The 15,321-nt window shown below is 39.3% G+C and overlaps 1 long non-coding RNA gene across 4 annotated transcripts; it reads right to left on the bottom strand.

The window, feature by feature from the left end:
- Positions 1–630: 630 nt before the first annotated feature.
- On the bottom strand, positions 631–8,098 carry LOC145448438 (uncharacterized). 4 transcript variants are annotated; one of them, XR_013917904.1, is made up of 6 exons: positions 7,834–8,098; positions 6,431–6,540; positions 5,905–6,084; positions 5,484–5,696; positions 4,155–4,242; positions 631–3,212 (listed from the first exon to the last, which is right to left on the bottom strand). It is a non-coding gene; the product is annotated as an uncharacterized LOC145448438 (long non-coding RNA). The 4 variants fall into 3 exon arrangements; XR_013917905.1 differs by having other exon boundaries at positions 6,322–6,540; XR_013917906.1 differs by having other exon boundaries at positions 5,484–5,672.
- Between the last annotated feature and the right edge of the window lie 7,223 nt (positions 8,099–15,321).

Genomic DNA, 15,321 nt, shown 5'->3' with positions numbered 1-15,321 from the left:
AGATAGAAATGAACAGGCTGTACGGTACGTGTTTATTAAAATCTGTTTCTCAATTTTGGTGCCATCTATGCTGCAACTGTGCGATCATACCCGAAGGTGTACGTGGCGAGGTAGCGTAGTGGTATAATCCACAGTTACAGCACCAATGGGTTGTGGATTTGAGTCCGACCGAGATCGAATCCAGAATTCCTACCTAAGTGCAGGTTTATATACACTGTAAAAAATAAAGGTGTCCATAGACATGTTTACACCTGGTACCTCTTAATACATGTCCGTCATGTAAAACCGTACGACAGGTTTAGTTCCACCTGTTGCCTAACATGTTTCTGCCCGTCATGTAATCTCGAAAACACGTCTGACCTGAGACTTCAATTGACCTTTCACCTTGGACCGACTGGCACAAAATCTGTAGCCAGGATATGAATTAAAACAAGCAATTCAGTGTTGGAACAAATGCATCAAAACAAGAAAAATTCTGAAATGGCGAGAGTTTCGGATAATACGTAATGAAATAAGAATGACTATAACGGCTAAAAATATTGTCATGTCATGGCGCAATTAATTTACTACTAACAGCCACAGTGTAAGTCGAAGAGTACCGAACGTTAAGAAGTTTTGGAACTTATGCAATGAAAGAAGAGTTATATACAACAATGGCTAAAAATATTGGCCCGTCATCAATGAATTAATTTACTACAAAAAGCCACAGTGTGAGCCGCAGAGTGCCTAACGTTAAGAAGTTTTGGAACTTATGCAATGAATGAAGAATTATTACAACAACGGCTAAAAATATTGGCCCGTCATCAATGAATTAATTTACTACAAAAAGCCACAGTGTGAGCCGCAGAGTGCCTAACGTTAAGAAGTTTTGGAACTTATGCAATGAATGAAGAATTATTACAACAACGGCTAAAAATATTGGCCCATCATCAATGAATTAATTTACTACAAAAAGCCACAGTGTAAGCCGCAGAGTGCCTAACGTTAAGAAGTTTTGGAACTTATGCAATGAATGAAGAATTATTACAACAACAGCTAAAAATATTGACCCGTCATCAATGAATTAATTTACTACAAAAAGCCACAGTGAAAGCCGCCTATAGTACCTAATGTTTTGAAGTTTTGGACCTATGTAATGAAACCAGAATTATTCCAACAATGGCTAAAAATATATGCCCGTCATCAATGAATTAATTTACTACAAAAAGCCACAGTGTAAGCCGCAGAGTGCCTAACGTTAAGAAGTTTTGAAACTTATGCAATGAATGAAGAATTATTACAACAACGGCTAAAAACATTGGCCCGTCATCAATGAATTAATTTACTACAAAAAGCCACAGAGCAGGCCACAGAGTACCTAACGTTAAGAAGTTTTGGAACTTATGCAATGAAAGAAAAATTCTTACAACAACGGCTAAAAATATTGGCCCCTCATAAATTAATTAATTTACTACAAAAAGCCACAGTGTAAGCCGCAGAGAGCCTAACGTTAAGAAGTTTTGGAATTTATACAATGAAAGAAGAATTGTTACAACAACAGCTAAAAATATTGACCCGTCATCAATGAATTAATTTACTACAAAAAGCCACAGTGTAAGCGGCCTAGTACCTAATGTTTTGAAGTTTTGGACATATGTAATGAAAGAAAAATTCTTACAACAACGGCTAAAAATATTGGCCCCTCATAAATTAATTAATTTACTACAAAAAGCCACAGTGTAAGCCGCAGAGAGCCTAACGTTAAGAAGTTTTGGAATTTATACAATGAAAGAAGAATTGTTACAACAACAGCTAAAAATATTGACCCGTCATCAATGAATTAATTTACTACAAAAAGCCACAGTGTGAGCCGCAGAGTGCCTAACGTTAAGAAGTTTTGGAACTTATGCAATGAATGAAGAATTATTACAACAACGGCTAAAAATATTGGCCCATCATCAATGAATTAATTTACTACAAAAAGCCACAGTGTAAGCCGCAGAGTGCCTAACGTTAAGAAGTTTTGGAACTTATGCAATGAATGAAGAATTATTACAACAACAGCTAAAAATATTGACCCGTCATCAATGAATTAATTTACTACAAAAAGCCACAGTGAAAGCCGCCTATAGTACCTAATGTTTTGAAGTTTTGGACCTATGTAATGAAACCAGAATTATTCCAACAATGGCTAAAAATATATGCCCGTCATCAATGAATTAATTTACTACAAAAAGCCACAGTGTAAGCCGCAGAGTGCCTAACGTTAAGAAGTTTTGAAACTTATGCAATGAATGAAGAATTATTACAACAACGGCTAAAAACATTGGCCCGTCATCAATGAATTAATTTACTACAAAAAGCCACAGAGCAGGCCACAGAGTACCTAACGTTAAGAAGTTTTGGAACTTATGCAATGAAAGAAAAATTCTTACAACAACGGCTAAAAATATTGGCCCCTCATAAATTAATTAATTTACTACAAAAAGCCACAGTGTAAGCCGCAGAGAGCCTAACGTTAAGAAGTTTTGGAATTTATACAATGAAAGAAGAATTGTTACAACAACAGCTAAAAATATTGACCCGTCATCAATGAATTAATTTACTACAAAAAGCCACAGTGTAAGCGGCCTAGTACCTAATGTTTTGAAGTTTTGGACATATGTAATGAAACCAGAATTATAATAACGGCTAAAATCATTGACCCGTCCTCAATAAATTAATCAAATTAAATTACAATGAACAGCCACAGTCAGCCACACCTAACGTTAGAAAGTTTCGAAACGTATGTAATGAAACAAGAATTAATATACCGGCTTGAAACATTGACCGGTCCTCGATTAATCAAGTTATTACAAATTGTCACAGTGAAAGGCGCCGAGTACCTAATGCAATGACACAAGAATTATAACGGCTAAAAATATTGACCTGTCCTTGGTGAATTATTCAAATTAATTTACTACAAACAGCCAAAGTCTACCTAACGTTACAAAGTTTCGAGACAGCCGCAGTGTACTTAACGTTCGGAAGTTTCGAAGGAGAGTTCGTGACGACGGACCATGAATTAGAGGCTGATGGAGCGAACTTGATGTTGAACAGCCAGTATATTGCCAGTATTATGGCCATAGCATGATGGAAGCTTCTGACCCCTTTGATAACTTTGCCATAGAAGAGAACTTTCCATTCATTCAGGATCGTATTGTACTTGATCGTCGGATATAATTCTTTGGCTCCTGATAAATAAAAATATTAGCTTAGTACTATCGATGTGGTCTGAGATTATGAATTGAGTTGAGTATGAGGCCTAATAATAGGGTTACCATGCGTCCTCTTTCAATAGGATTTGTCCTCTTTCTTGACTTTTTTAAAAGTGTCCTCGGAGGACGCCCTTTTGTCCTCTTTTTTGGGATTTTGTCCTCGTTTTTGAAAATTTAGGTCACATTTAGAGCGAAATGCGAGTGATATGCCGTAAATTAGCACAGAAGTGACTCTATTGCGGGTATTTCGGAGTGAAAAACGGTGATTGGAGCTCTGAGCGAAAAGTTGACCTTTTTTAAAAATTTTCCAGTCAACCGGTCACAAAGTGGGCAAAATTCACCGATTTTTGAGAATTCTTCTCCGGTTTTGCAAGTCTCAAATTTCTGAAAAAGTGTCCTCTTTTTAGATTTCCAAAATATGGTAAGCCTACCTAATAAGTCATTACCGCACGAGTCGGGGTCATGCAAAGAGGTAAGAAAACGATCGTACGTGATGGTGCTTTCAAGGATATCGAGCGAGCATAATGGTACCCAGAGTGGAATGATTTTAGCATCAGTCGTAACACTGCAACTTTCTAAGTGAAATAGTAGGGGCCAATATTGGTTTCACATCATCTTCTTTGATTGGACGCCATATACTAGTGACAATTTCACCATAGTGTCCTACAGTAGCATGGACACGGGAAAATCTCGTTACTCACTGATATTGGATTACATCATTCTTTCGATTTACAGTGACCTTTCGAGATACCAATTTTTATCAAATACAGTGTTAATACAGCAATACAGTGTTAATAGTGCCATAAATTGCCTTTTTTGTATGATGTGAATGATGTAGCCTGATGGCAGTGAGCCATGCGATTTGCTTGTGTCCACAACACAGTGACATAATGCTTACACATACACCAAGCAACTTACTTTGTCAACAAACAGGAAGCTGCCATAGTTGTCATTGAAGAATTGAAGATCGTTGGGATCCCGACCATCCACCCCAGTTTTTGACGACCTGAACGAGAAGTGTCAGAAATCAACTCAATGTATGTTTTGACGCGACTGCGACGTCGTAAAGTAAATCAGCGACTTTGAAACCTTGCGCGGGCCCCTCTAATGTTGATAAAGATTTTCAGTCATCCGACAGGAGGTAACACGGTTGGGCAAGGGTGAAAACATGACATATATTACTACGCAGCAAATTCGATGACAATTATGTTACGACAACCAAGTGTGCAGTCATGTCCTGCAAGGAGTTGCAGGTCGCCTTTGTATACCTCTGGGCTCATTTGACAAGGATTATTCCAAGCTTGGACATATGAATATCAAGGTTGCGGCGAGGCTGCGTACATCGCGTTGTGCAAAGGTTTCACCGCTGACAATATTTCTGCGAGTACTAATAAATATTATAATCAATTTCTAGAATCGCCTTGCAGCCCGAGGGTTGGTCGCCCTTATATCTAAGGAAGAAATGTCTACGTCTGGAAGTATGTGCGATTAAAAAATTCAAGAAAACTAAAATCTGCCCAAAAAGAACAATGTATGTTAATTTAAAAAGTATCTTTAGGTCACCGACGAGTTTTATACATTTTGAAAACTGACTTCACTTTTTGCTAACCCATGGTAATAATTAAGGCCAATCAAAGCCATATTTTGTTCTATGCATCAGCAAGTCGTGAAATCAATTTCAACACAAAACCGTATCCCTTTGAGCTATATTAAAGCTATGAAGTCACATTTTCCTGATTAGGTCATAAAGCTCAAAATTTACATTAAGAAGCGATTGGACAAAAACGAGGTTTAACAAATAATGGAGCTGCAAATACAAGACATTTCACCAGCGCTTTATGCACCCCTGCAGAAGTGGCAACCCACATCAGCGTCTGTGGAGCTCTCTCACTTTCCTTACCAAAGTCATTTTACGTCCGAATCGTAACTTCAAAGACTTTAACATTTCACACTACTACTGTACTGCAACAGTGATTTAGAATAAAAAATGGACGTGTATAACTGTTGTTGCATAGGTTTTACTCTTTAGTTCCGTCAGTGCCGATATTTGCATGTAAAAATACACCATTTTCACATAAATTCATATTTTCAAAAAATAAAGTCATATTATTGATTTTCTAAGGTCATATAAAAATGGCCCTAGTTATAATATATATGTCATTTGTTGTGTCATGAAAAATGATTGCGCATGCCACAAATGCCGAGGGATTGTGCCGTCAGTGACTTGATCATAACACTGCTTTATACCTACGGTACCCAATGCGCATCGATCAAGATCGGGTAAATCTCCAGCAGACTGTGTTGACATCCCATTCAGAATGGCCTCGCAACGCGATTCGAATGTTCTTTTCATCCTATCTAGAATCGTTTCCATGTCAGGTATTCTCCACTTGCCTCTTATTGCGTTTTGATGTATCTCGATGCTGCGCTCGTCGTCTGTGGAGAGTATACATGTTGACTCTGTAGGACAAAATAGATCCTAATCAAAACATGACCGGTTATCGGTGCAAGGTGCTACTTCTTGCCAATGTTCCTTCTAAGCTGCTCGCATGCGCACAGACACGAGAAAAATTAGACGTAACATTGTCTGTTGGCGTTATCAGTATCATATCAAAATATTCATATTGAAGATATCTAGATCAAGAAAGCAAGATACTAAAATGCTCACATTGGATGTTGTGACTCGAGAATTCTTGCAGCGTTGACTAGATTTTTCCACAAGCTGCTGAGATTTCCGTTTGCCGCAGCGTCCATGCTTCTGCTATTCAAAGTTTAAGACGAGAACTTCTTTTTCATGGTGTCTTCTCCATTCCCTCAACTTGTTGCAGAGCTTGTCTTTCCATGATCCCTGCAATGTGGCATAGTTGAAGAAAGGTTTGGATTAAGTTTGGACAAACTTCTGAGATGTGTGTCACCAACATTGAAAAATTGGAATGTAATGCCGCCCCTGCTGTATGATATTACACATTGATAATAATCGTCAATAATTGGTGCATGCATTGCATACGTTGTAGGACTAGCCTATTGCATGAACGTGGTAAGGGGATGTCATTATCATTGACTTGATCCCAACACTGCTTTATACCTGCCCAATGCGCATCGATCAACATCGGCTAAATCTCGAACAGACTTTGTGTTGATATCCCATTCAAAATGGCCTCATGACACGATTCAAATGTTCTTTTCATCCTAACCTGAATCTTTTCTTGTCACGCAGTCTTTTCGTCCACTTGACACTTATTGCTTTTTGCTGTACCTCGATGCTGCGCTCGTCTTCTGGAGAATATACCGATGCAGGTTGACTCTGTAATAAATATCTTCATTAAAGCCCAGCAAATTATCAGCTTGCCGGTAATAGCGAGTCAATTTATTGCAGAAAGAGCAAAATTTTTTTAGGCCTAACTATTTCGTAAGAACAGACAGTTCCGACCAGAAATGACGATAAGCAGTAACCTAAAATTCTAAGGTAATGGGGGAAAACAGGCAATTTACATATACGAGATCACAAATTCATCAAAATTAAGATTTTTAGGGTTAAAAATGTCAAAATCGACAGAATGTCAGATTTTATCGGTCAAAATCTTCGGTTTTTAGATAAAAATAAAATCACCCTAGGAGAACATCACATATTCGTTGAAGAAGTTCATATCAACATATTCCAACATATTCTATTCGGGAAACAAAAAAGTACTAACCTATGGTAGATTAGTAATCTATATAGACCAGGAATGGCCAACCTTTTCGACTGAAGAGCCACATGTAATTGACGAACGAGTTCGCGGTCCACTAGCCACGCCAAGCAGATAAAATTTTCGAAATTTATAAATAAACAAGGTCAATAATATTATTACTCGAGTATTGCGGGTCTATTGTATACCGCCCGCTAGACTCAGTTTGCAAGGACACGACTATTTGGCATCGATATCGCCATTTCACCATTGACGATCTTTATGCGAGCGCAAACGCGAAAAGACTTTCTCCCGTAATTGCGAATACAGTTAGACTCAATCGGATAAAATAGGCGTTTTTTTCGTTTTCAGTAGGGGGAAGGCTACCAAGCAAGAAATCGTGCGAAAATTAAACACGCAAAGCGTGAAGAAAAATTTCGCTGCTATTTTACTTTATTGTAATGTACGACGACTTACTGAAAAGGTGACTGGACCCTGGATCTGCCAATGCGTCGGAACTGATATTTTAGTCATCAACATCCCAAGTGTCGCAGCAAGAATTGTAATTTTTTGTTGGCATTGCAAGTTCACAATCTGAGCAATTCATTTTCGATAATATATTAGGAAATTAACTCACGGGTCACGCAAAACCCTCTCGCTGGCCATATTTGGCCCACGGGTTGGTCACCCCTGATATAGACAGGCCAATGCGATCATTTCAGAGCCGGAGCAGCAGCTAGAGCAGGAGCAGTTTAAATTTGCGGCTGCTCTAAAGCCCTGCATAACACGGCGTGATTTTGGCTAAAAATCTATATTCGTTTCTATTACAGATATCGAACAAGACAAGATAATTTCAGTACAGTATGATTACCATGATCATCGCTTTATGACGATAATTCTGTTGACATGCATCGAATATAATTACTCACTTCCATCGTCAAACCAGTCATATTGTCCCATATCTTTGGCAGACAATTCATAGAAATCGCCGTTCAATTCAAGCGACTTGTCGTAATATTCCGTAGTGAATTTTCTGTCCTAGATGGTACTACGAACTGCACATCTCACAACATCATAAATCTCAGATAGGTGATCAACTGTGATCACCTTTCTAATATTACCATGGATGATCAGCATTTTCATATTTAATAGCACAAGAGTAATAAATCGCTAACCAGTCTGATGAATCTGAAAAATAGATCATGTTCAAAATTACACAATTTTAATTACCGGTACTTTTCTCTATCGGCATATAGTTCACTATTAAACTTCGAAACATATTCTATGATGCAGTCTAATGTAGCGATCTCACCATCAATGTTCCCTCTAAGCTGCGCACATGCACAAATGCGCAGTGCTAACACGGTCTCTGCGCACAAAAAATCCGATATGATGACCTTTTTTTTAGTCTTTACGCACTGTTGTCCAAGGGTCTGCGCAGTGAGTTCGTGAGTGTGCGCAGACTCGTCAAAAATTAGAGGGAACATTGCTCACCATACTGTAATTTACCAATACAGTATACCGGTAAATTATGGAGTCTCTGGTAAAATATTTCACCAGGTTGTAAAACACAAAGGAAACCGGTTTCTGTCATAGCCTCACAGGAATAACAGTGTAAATATCGCCCAAAGCCTGACTTGAGGATACCACAAATGTGACAGTGCCCGTCAAAATCTTCATAGAAAAATATTTTACCATCTTGATCCTGATTGACAATATGAATTCTTTTTTGCCGTATTTGTCACATAATTTTACAGAGCAAACTTGTCCCTCCATATCTTGCATTCGACAAAATGCAACATATTGGCATGGTATACACATCCTCCTAATATATCAACTGGCTCAACTTTCTTAGGTTCATTATTTACATAGTTAAGCTAAGACATTCCCCAACATGATATACTGTAATCGACTGGTTACCGTATGCACTCTGAAGCTATATATGGTAAGTGCTAAACGATATGCTGCCTCCACACGCCACACGTTACCGTACTGCAGTTAAATGCAGCACACCAACTATGCACACCCCGTAGGCGCGCATATGAATCGGAAACACTTTCCCCGATGAAAACTGATGTGAAATGCATCCTCTACTAACTGGACAAATACGATCAATAACCGTCAGCCGGTAATAAGCTCTACACTGAGTTTCGCCAACTTTGCTGGCCGCGTAGTGATCGCCGATGGAAGCGGCTTCCCGGCACTGAAAGTTTTTCAAACCAATCGTAACGCATACGGCAATCACGTGAGCAGTGAAGTAGAACTTCCGTTTTTTTAACCAATCACGTCGGATCGTGAAATAGTGTGAGTGGTGAACTGAAATTTTACCGTCGTTCTGCAACCAATCACGACGGAGACTGAAATCGAGGACCGTGAACTAAAATTTCCTGTTTTCCAACCACGGATTCGGAAATCGTGTGAGCTGTGAACTGAAATTATACCTCAGTTTTTCAACCAATCAAGACCAATACTCAAATGTCTTTTTTTTTTTATAGATAACTAACCTACGCATAGATTCGCACCACCCATCATCACCCTTGCTCGTCGTGAGGAATTGACTACTGAAGTGCTCAGCAATCTGAACGCAGCATGATCGGTTATCAATAGCTGAAGACCCGAACCCTCAAATTAAATAAAGTTGATCTTATTTGAAAGCTACCGTCACGCTGATTCTGAAAATAATACATTAAAATTTCATTAGGACAATGGAACTAACCCGAAATAGTCTAAAACTCTGAAAATCGGCATCGTGCAGCGATGCAGCACAATCACCATAACAACGGCCTTTGCGTTGTTGCGGTCGTTCAGAACAATGCCGATTTGCAGACTTTTGGGGTGCATTTCGAGGGGGTTCCATTGCCCCGATAAGATTTTAATGTATATTTCGGAATCAATGCGACAGTAGCCTATAAGCTCAACTTTTTTTAATTTGAGTGCTCGGATCGTCAGCGATAGGATTAGCAATTATGTTGCGTTCCAATTGGTGCAATAAAATCCGAATCTGGTCCCACTGTATCAACATTGCGCAGAATCCCTGTCCCTGACACTATTTCCGTGTCCGTCTGAAAATATACATTAAAATTTCAATAGGGCAATGGAATTACCCCGAAGTAGCCTTCAAAATCTGAAAATCAGCATTGTTCCACACAATCGCAGCGACGCAGCCCTATAACGCGTGGTTCGGAACAATGCCGAATTTCATACTTTTGGGTGTATTTCGAAGGCGTTCCATTGCCCTGATTAGATTTTAATGCATATTTTCGGAATCAGTGCGACAGTAGCTTTCAAATCAGAGCAACGTTATTCCAATCTGAAACGCAACATGTTTTTTACATAACATGTTACGTTTCAGTTTTGAACTTGATTAATTGGAAAACACGTCGCGTTTTCGGTTTTAAACTTGTTTATTTCAAAAACACGTCGGCGTTTTCCGTCGTTTAACGTGTTATTGGAAAAAACATGCAAAAAACACGTTAAATACACGGTTTATTTTTTTACAGTGTAGACTCCTTATCGTGATATCATCTGTGCAAGCAGTATCTCATAAAAGCCTTGAAGTGGGTCGCGCTACAAGTCGGCAGCTAAGGAATAAGAATGAAGGAAAATTGACCTGGTGTGAATGACCATAGTAGTTTAAAGACGTCACGAATACCGCAAACAACCAACAATACCCATAGGGTGAGGGTCACCGGAAGCGTTACGCGTTATTAGTATATTCGACACCATCTTTATGAAAGTATATTTTCAGCGCTCGTTCATATCAAATCAACGTGGCAGATTTTTAAGACTCGACCGCATATTTCAAGAAATGCAGCTACAGAATTCGCTTTAAAATACTTGAGAAAATCCCAATTTATATATAAATAGTATGATATTTTCAAGAAAAGTCATTTCATTGCTGTTTATTACTACTCTAATGTTCATATTTGCACAACACAGATCACAATTGCACGATAATAGAGCGAAATTTGTGCTAACACTGTGGGGTCCGCGAGGGTATGTGATGGTGTAAAAGGGGTCTGCAAAGACAAAAAGGTTTAGAACCACTGGTCTAAAGCATATCAACGGTATGCAACAATACCGTTCTTTCATAGTTGTGTTGTTGTGAGAGGGACGGGGTGTCCATAGTGACACCAAATCGAGCGAGTAACGAAGAAAAATGTCCTGTTAATTACCATGCACATTGCATACGAATATTCGAAATGGGCAGTTTGAGGTGCTACAATTACAACCCTGATTAACGGCATACGTCATACACACATCACAACACTATACTATACTATACTTATCATTACAATTCGAAAGAGCTGTGGACACTTTGACTTAGAGTTTTCCCTGTACCTAACCATGAGGAGCTTCAATTCACAAATGCAGGCAATATCCAACAGACAAGAAAAGGACTCCATGTCAGAATCATGTCGGTGACTATAGTGACTACATGAAATCACCTAATCCTTACGCCAAACCTGTGGATTCTCCGTAAATCCAGGATTTATTTACTCAGCTTTTTAGCCTGTATTACCTGTACGATTTGGCAAATTTGAGAAGCTGGCTCAGACGGTCTGATACACTGCATGCCTTCCACGACACCCACTTCCGGACTATTAGTAGTGTGTCATAACCGAAACGAATTTTTACGATTGCGTCGCAACTACAAAAGGTTAGGTTTATTTGAGTGATTCCATATCAGAAACAGTAAAAATTAGTTAGGATTTTCATTCGCATTTATCCAGATTTTCATCCGCACCATACGCACCCCTTCCGCCATTCTCACTGCAATTCTTGTCATTCGCACAAGTGCGTATCATCCCACAGATTGAAAAGCACTGACTAGCATATTCAATTTAGGGAGGGTATGAACCTCTTAAAGGTTCAGGTTCGTGTGAACGCAAACCTTTTTGAAAGGATTTGTGTGAACGCGAACGTGAACCTCATGACGTCACGTGACGTCATATTGCTGATTCCAACCCTACATTTCAGTGAAGTGATAGCCTGCCCTATAATAATGTACACTAGGGCTGTTCAAAATTAATTTTTTTCCGGATTTCAGCAATTCACTGATTAAATTGTCAGGTTACCCCGATAATCGCTGAGCACCAAATTTGGTTCAATTCCAACAAGTGTAGGCCGCCGCACAGCCAATTAAAAATTTTAATTAATTAGGGAAAATTAAAAAAAATGTTGAGTTGTCTTCAACGACAATGTTAAACATATTTCACTCATTTCAAACTAGTAGGAGCGGAAATATTTGAGATTTTCGTTGATAATTCTACGATTATCCTCGATTGGTGGATAATCCGAGAATTATCAACGAAAAAATCATATAACTCAGCTTAAGTGCTGAAGTACATATTGACATTTTAAACGTCGCCAAATATATCGACTGGGGCAATCAAATGATATTATAATCCCATAAAATCAATATTTTTCGTCGCTTTGCCAACAATTTCGACTAGGACTTGCAAGGGAATATAAGCTTACGCCTTAACGGTCTAGGTCAGTGATTCCCAACGTGGGCGATATCGCGCCCCAGGGGGCGATTTAGAGGTCTAGGGGGCGAAAATACTGAAGGGGGTGAAAACAACGTAGGGGCGATAGGGGGTGATGGCGCGTTAAAACGACTACACGGAGTGAGAACCGTAACTGCCGCACCCCAAACCCCCACTTTGGGGGGCGAACTCGAAGGGGCCCAAAATTATTTCGTGAATTAACATAAATTATAAAGTAGTTTTTTTTTCGAAATTCTTCCAACTTTTTCAAAAAATTATAGCGCTGCGCGCGATTTAATATTGTCATATATATATTGATTTGGGGGTACCCTTCCTCCAACAACAATACGCATGATTTATGGAAATGGAGAGAGAGAGAGAGAGAGAGTCTCTATTTTTCATCGAACCAAAATACATAACACTCGGCAGTGGTGGTGGTACAGAAAATATGCATGCACAGTATTCGGTATTAGATAGGAATGATCGATAAGACCGTGAGGGTCATCTAGTCTGATCACACCAGCATCAAACAGGTACACTTGACTCTAAACAGTCTGGCTGTAAAAAAAGTTACAGTAGTTAAAACAATAAAATAGAAGAAAAATTAAACGATGGTAGCAAATGATCAATGAAGCAATGTCTGGGCGAGGTAGGGCAACAGTGTTAGTGTAACGATAAGAGGTGATCAAGTAGGGCTTTTTTGAATCTATCATAAGGCAATTCACGGATATGTGGTGGTAATGCATTCCAAATGATAGGTCCCGAGTAGTCGATAGATCTCTTGGTTAGGTTGCTATTGGGTGGGGGTAAGTAGATATTTCCCTTTGACGAGGATCTCGTGTAATGGGAATGGACATTTTTAGCAGGTATGAAAAAGTCATCAAACACAGGAGGCAGACTATTGGAAAAATATTTGTGAACAACTTTTGATACTTCGAAGCGATATAGGGTAGATGTGGTACCGATGAATCACTGGGACCGAAAATACTTGAAAAATTCTCCATGATAATTCCACTCCGTGAGCTTGGCTACAATTACATGCTGACAGAATCTTTCCTCACATGCAAAAAAATTCGACCTGCGTGAGTTATGGGGTCTGTGACGAATGATTTACGTTTTAGGGGGTGTAAAGTAAATTTGGATCGACATTTGCATTTTTCTATATCACCTTTCAGACTAACAAACCCGCCATAAGTTTTGATGAGAAGTATAGGGCTTGTATCTGGGTATATAATGGCACATATTTGTTGAATCAATACCATCCTCGAGTGGACTATTTTCAAGCCAATTACAATATTTATGGGGTGTGGGACCTGTGGTACCATAGCCAAATCAAGCAAAATAGATGGACCAACTAATCACTTAACAACAGAAACTCGCCTACATATATATAGGCTGTATATCATAGTCACCTGTGGTGTTTTATCGCTATTACTAGGTATTTGAAAGTCCAAATGCCGATTTGAGGGTAATATGTATGTGGCATTAATTTTGTAAGTTTAGGTGTAAATCAAAACATGATTTTATGCCAACCTTTGAGTTGATATAATCTATTTTATTCTTGAAGGTCGCGACGAAACATTCTTCATTGACTTATTGACTTGCTGTAGCTTAGCTTATAGTACACAACAAAACAAGTTACCAAATTTGAGTTTTTGAGCGTATGTCTCATAGGTCCCATGGTCGTGTGCCTTTGGACCCACCGGGTAGGGACCGATGACACGTTCGAGCAACAAATTTCAAACGTTTGTAAATATTTTTTGAAAAGGCCGATATTCATGTAAATGTCCGCGATAGGTAGAGCCAGTGGCGGCTCGTCCTATAGGGCAACTGGGGCATTGCCCCACCTAAAATTCTGTTCAATAACAATTTAACCATTTATAGACGCACAGCAATCAGTATATACCGAGATCACGGCGAAACCCGCATTATTCTTGTGCTTTCGCTAACAAATGCCCATACATAGCGAAGTCTCTGCGAAAATCGAATTCTCTTCTGTGTTTTCGCTTTGTGAATGCCTAGCCGGGGCTTGCCCCGGTAGCGCTCATAACAAGCTTTCACTATCTATTCTCTCAAAGCCGCGCACAATAAAGAAACGGTGATTTACTCTCTCCTATTCGTAAAATGGCCGAGCAAGTGGGGCAACTATGCCTGTCGCCCTTAAGGTGTGATGTAACAATCGTATCTATATCTGAACTGGGTTACCGTGATATGCGTTGACTCGACCTTTGCTGGTATATGTCGATTTTGACGGTGTTTCGCACCATGATAATTCTTGAAACTTGGTACGACATGTCGTGAAGGTAGTATTTAGCACTGCTCCAAGTTTCAGGCTTGCTACTCAAAGATAAGGGTGGTAATTTCGTTTCCGAAGTTCAGTGTGTGCTGATCTATCATGTACATTGTACAGCAAACAGATTTTACTCAAAAGCCGGTATTGGTCTCCATTGATTTTGACGATGTTCCATATCGAGATCGGTCATGATATTTGGCACAGTAAGTCTTAATGTTAGTATCGACCGCTGTAATAAGTTTTAAGTTTGTCACTGAACTATGTGGGTGGTAATTTCGTTTCCAAAGTCGAGTGAGAGCTGACTCTTCATTTATCGCTAACAGATTTACGCAAAAGCCGTTATTGGTCTCTATTGATTTTAACGATGTTCCATACCTAGATCTGTCATGAGCTTTTGCACGGTATGTCTTGATTTTAGTATCGAACGCGGTGCCAAGTCTTCAAGTTGACGCTCAATGATTGAGGCAGTTATTTCGTTTTCGAGGTCGAGTATGGTAGAGATGCGCGCTGATCTGATACTTAGCCTACCTACATCATTGCGGATCTCACGGAAAAGCCGGTGTCTGTCTGTGCTAATCTAGTCTGCGTTCCATAACGAGATCGGTGATGATATTTCCAATGGTATATCTCGATGA

Source organism: Botryllus schlosseri, chromosome 10, assembly GCF_051294905.1.
Source record: "Botryllus schlosseri isolate E-star chromosome 10, Bs_hap1, whole genome shotgun sequence".
Classification (NCBI taxonomy): Eukaryota; Metazoa; Chordata; class Ascidiacea; order Stolidobranchia; family Styelidae; genus Botryllus; species Botryllus schlosseri.
This window is presented reverse-complemented; position numbering and strand designations above follow the sequence as displayed.